The following is a 4,919-nucleotide window of genomic DNA, read 5'->3' on the forward strand; positions in this document are numbered from 1 at the left end:
AGTGAAGACAGGTGAAATGGATTTGACTAATTATTACCCACAGTTTCGCTCTTAGAGTAGTTTAGCTTCTTAACTACAGGACCGGCCATATCTTCAGTGAAAGAGAATGTTCCCTGCGTCTGTGGACAGAGGATCTGCCCAAATAGAGGGAGACCATTTTGAAATTTCACGCGTTCATTCATCCATCCATTTAGCAAATACATATGAATTACCTGTGACCTATTCAATACAAGATAATATTGTAGGTATGGGAGATACAGCAGACCTCTATTTTCATTTGGGGGTTGAGAAGACTGAGTGTGAGAAATAGATAATGCACAAAACAAAATGTTTAAAGATAATTTCTAAGAATACAGATAAAGAAAACAAGACAGAGTAATGGCAGGGGCTGCGATGTGGAGACACATTTGAGCTGAGACCTGAGGAAGGAGTCAGCAAATGAAGATCTGGGCCGAGAAAGCTCTGGGATTGATTCTAAAACTTTTGTAGAGGGCTGGGTCAAAACATCTACACGTGCCTTCTCCCTCAGCTGAATTCCCGGGCACACAGCTGGGGGAGCCCTAGTCTACAGACGTCCCCATTGTCTAACTCTGGCTGCACCCTCACGATTACTCTTCCCCAGAGAGGCCACAGGATGTTTTCTCCACTCAACCTCCCCACACTTGGGGAACAGCCTGCAAACACCCGCCTCACCAGGATCCCGCGAACGCATGAATGCCGCTCCCCAAGTTGTGGACTTAAACTTGCTGTAAGTGTGCAAAGGAGACCAACAACAAGGCTTGTCTCTTCCTCTTCTGAGTTTTCATAGCAGTTTTAGTCATTATCTTGTTTCATCTTCAGAACGATCAGCTAGACCAGACTTGTTTAATCCCTGTCTTGTCAAGGCCACCGAGTAAAGTGTGGGAATTTCAAGTCAGGCAGGTCTGGTTGACAATCTTGGTTCTGGAACATTCTAGCGTGTGACCCTTGATAAGTTCCTTTATCTCTTTGAACCTTGGTTTCCTTGTCAGTTCCAGACATAACATCCAGCTCACAGGTTGTAGGAAAGGGGAAGCGTATAAACTGTTTAGGAAAGCCCCTGGCATGTAGTAAACATCTGATGCATGTATCTATTATCACTGGTTGAGGGATCTGAGACACAAAGTGTCCAATCGCTGGTTATACAGCTGGCGCACTCCAGCGTGGCCCTGGGCTTCCTCCCAGACCTCTCTCTCTTACTCCTGAGAAGACAAACACTACTGCATTCATGTGGCATCCCCTGACCTCCCCCCGGAAGGCACTGGATTTTATTCCCTTCTGGACCAATAAAGAACAGTCGCGTATCGTGGGTTTTGGGTAACAGGCAGGGCCTGTTAACTATCTTCATCTAAAACAGCAAAAACAATCATTGAAAACTGGTTGAGTCCATGTTTTCAGCCGGTTTCTAGAGAGAGTAAATTATCCCCCCAAATAGATTAGTGGTTGGGTCAAAATGCCAAGTTAGGACCATCATGGACTCCTCTGAAGTCATTTGTTAGGTTCAGAAAGCACTCTTTGATAGACTTGGTTTAGAAAAAATTCCCTTCATACCTGTAGTGTTTTCCTGCCACAGAGAAATGGAAATTGCCAGCTCCAGGGCACCTCGGCCAGGGAAGGTGGTTTGGGGAGATCTCGGCCAGATCCCAAAGGCTTTCAAATCACAAGCTGGGGGCTCCCAGCTTAGAGAGTCAGTCCTCTCTAAGCACTTCAGTTAATCAAGATTTTGGTGAATTCTCCTAACGTCACCGGAAGCTGAACACCTCTCGCCAGGCTCCTCTGGCTGCCGAGCCCCAGCTGGGTTTCCAGTGAGGCTGAAGCCCTGCCCGTCTCCTTCATGGTGGCTCTGTAGTTGAGTCCACCTCTCTCCCCTACTTCCTAGTCTTCCTTCTTTAAAGCCTTTCTCCATAGGTCAGGAGCAAGAAGACGTGTCTCTCTCCACCCTGAGACCCCTCCAGCCCAGGCATAACCTCTCGTCTTTACTTACAGCCCAACTTCTGAAAGGCAGCCCCCACTAATTCACCTCCTACCCACTCATTGAGCCCCTAAGATCTGATTCTGTCCCCACAACTCAGTGGAAAGCTTTGCCCAAGGTCACCAATGTCTTCTTGTTGCCGCATCCGGTGGGATTTTCTCAGCCCTTCTCTCGCTTGCCCTCTCTGCAGCACATGGCAGTTCTGACTACTGTTGCTTTGAGTAGCTTCCTCCCCTTGTTTCCAAGACCCTTGGCTTTCCTTCCACCTATAGGAGCCCTTCTCAGCTGGCTTTGCTGTTTTCTCCTCTGCTCACCCTTCAGCGATGCCATTTCTGGTTACCTCCGCTCTTGGTTCCCTTGGAGCGCGTCAAACCCATACCTCCAGCTGGGGTCTCTGCCCCTTTTTCTCCAGGACCTTGAGTAAGTCATGCATCTCCCTTGCCCTAACTTCCTCATCTGTAAAATGTTGGGCTGGACGATGCCTAAGATATGACCCTCAATGTTTGAAGGTGTTAACTGTTGTGTTTAGGCAACCATAGTATGATTTTTATCGATGCAGAGCTTCCTAAGGTAGAAAAAGTCTAACCTTGGAAACTTGCCAGAGCTCTGCCACGCTAAGCTTTTTGGCTTATATTAGAGACCTGCCTATGGGTGGGTAAGATGCACACGTGCGATGCCTTCACACATGCCTGTTGGTACATATTAATACCTCTTTGGGGGAAATAAGAATTAAAGCCCTGGTCCCTCTATTATTCAACAGAAGTGTACACAGGTTTGCTTAGGGGACGCCTGGTTTGTATCAACCTGTGTTGGCATTTTAGCTTTCCTAGCACAGGAGGGTTTTATATTGATTTTATTGGATAAAAACTTAGACTAGTAGGCAGAGCCTTTTAGGAACCTCTGTGTGATCTAACTCACTGGTCAATTACATAGATGAGATAAACATGTCCTTTTTGGGTGAGAAATCATTCTCTCTTGTTTACAGGACTGAATTAGATAGACCTATATCGTAAAACTCCTCTCACATCTAAGATTCCTTTCCATCTGGTAAAAATGCTAATATTCAAAGAATGACCATTGCAGATTTTGAGAAGGAGAGTCATTTAGGAAACAAAGGACTTGCCTGACACGGGTGTGTGTGTGTGTGTGTGTGTGTGTGTGTGTGCAGGTGCTGAGTCGCCTGTGGATCTGGTTTTGAGACTCTTCCTTTGAAATCAGTCCTCACCCCTTCTTCCTCCCTCTTATCTCCTAGCCTTTATTTCTACCTGTGACCTCTCTGCTCACTAGGCCAGGCTCCAAAATCTCCAGATATTGCTTTTAAAAATAGAACACAGTTGGTGTGTGAGAGGCAGCACAGTGCAGGGGTAAGCCCACAGGGCGGAGCCCAGATGATTTGGGTTCCAAGCCTTACTAGTTCTAGAACTTTCCGTGACTATAGCTACACATTTCATTTCTTTTTGCTCCAGTGTGTGTGTGTGTGTGTGTGTGTGTGTGTGTGTGTGTGTGTGTGTGTGTAATGTAGGCTTCAAAGTCTAAGAGCTAATGAACTGCACATTTATAAGTCAGGGTGTGGTTAAAGGCTTGTCATCCTGGTCTCCAAAATCTTTCCTCCAGTGCCATCTATCTCACCCCATCTGCAAAAGATGCGCTAAAACCACACGCTCACCTTTTATTCCGGAACCCAGCTTCTGCCCTGAAACTCACTCACTATCCCACCTGGTGATGGAGCTGGAAAACTAGAGCAGCCTGGGCTGGCCACTTACCTGCTTCTTTCTCGGAGCCCCACGTGGACCCCTTTGGGTTCTTAAAAATATAAGGCATTGCAAACCCCCAAATGTACCCCAACCCCAAAACAGATTTCAAAAGACCATTGCCCAAAGCCCCCTTCCTAATATCTATTCTTATGATTATTTCTCTCCTTTCAAATGTCTTATCCTCAGCCAATTCATTTATTCAACCAACCAACCAACCGACAAATAAACAAGTTTACCCGAGCCCCACATGCTCTGTGGAAGCCAGTTCCCCTGGAGAGGTATAAGTGATATTTTAGTAGTGAGCTGTGGTATGTGGGAGCACAGCAGAGGGACATCTAACCCAGCTGAGGGGTCCAGGGTTAGAGTAGTAGGGAAGGAGTCTTTCCAAAAGAGGTCCCTGTGAGCTGGGTCCCAAGGTTAAGAGACAGTGAGCCACACGAGAGGCTGGGGTATGCGAGACATCTTCCAGGTTAGACACAAAACAACTAGATTGGGAGGGAGGCAAGGCTTCTCCCCGGGGCAGCGGAGCCTGAGTTCAAACCTTGGTTCCAAGGCTTCCTTGCCATGGGACCTCGAGAGTGGTGGAGAGAATAATGGCTCCCTAAAGATATCCCTGTCCTAATATCAGTGTCCTGTGACTGTGCTATCTTACACGGCAAAAGAGACTTTGCAGATGCAATTAAGTTCAGGATCTTGTGATGGGAGATTATCCTGGATTATCCCGGTGAACCCCATGTAATCACAAGGGTCCTTATAAGAGGAGGCAGGAAATCAGAAAGGAGAGAAGGCAGTGCCACGATGGAAGCAGGTCAAGCGACGTGGCCAGGAGGCAAGGAATACAGGCAGTCTCTAAAAGACGGAAGAGGCAAGAAAACACAGCTCCTTGGGGAGAAACGCAGCATTGCCGGCATCTTGATTTTGAAACTGATTTTGGACGTCTGTCCTCTACAACTGAGGGTAGTGAGTTTGTGTTGTTTTAGACCACTAGGTTTGTGGTAATGGTTTAAGGCAGTAATAGGAAACTAACACAGAGACTGGTGAGTTAACATCCCAGTGTCTGATAACCTCGCTTACATAATGGGGTTATGAAAGCACTTCCTGAGAGGTGAGTTAAACAACACCATAGAAAGTGCCGAGAACACTGCCTTGTATGGGCTGAGTATTCACTTATCTCG

The sequence above is a fragment of the Kogia breviceps genome, chromosome 10 (assembly GCF_026419965.1).
Source record: "Kogia breviceps isolate mKogBre1 chromosome 10, mKogBre1 haplotype 1, whole genome shotgun sequence".
NCBI lineage: Eukaryota > Metazoa > Chordata > Mammalia > Artiodactyla > Physeteridae > Kogia > Kogia breviceps.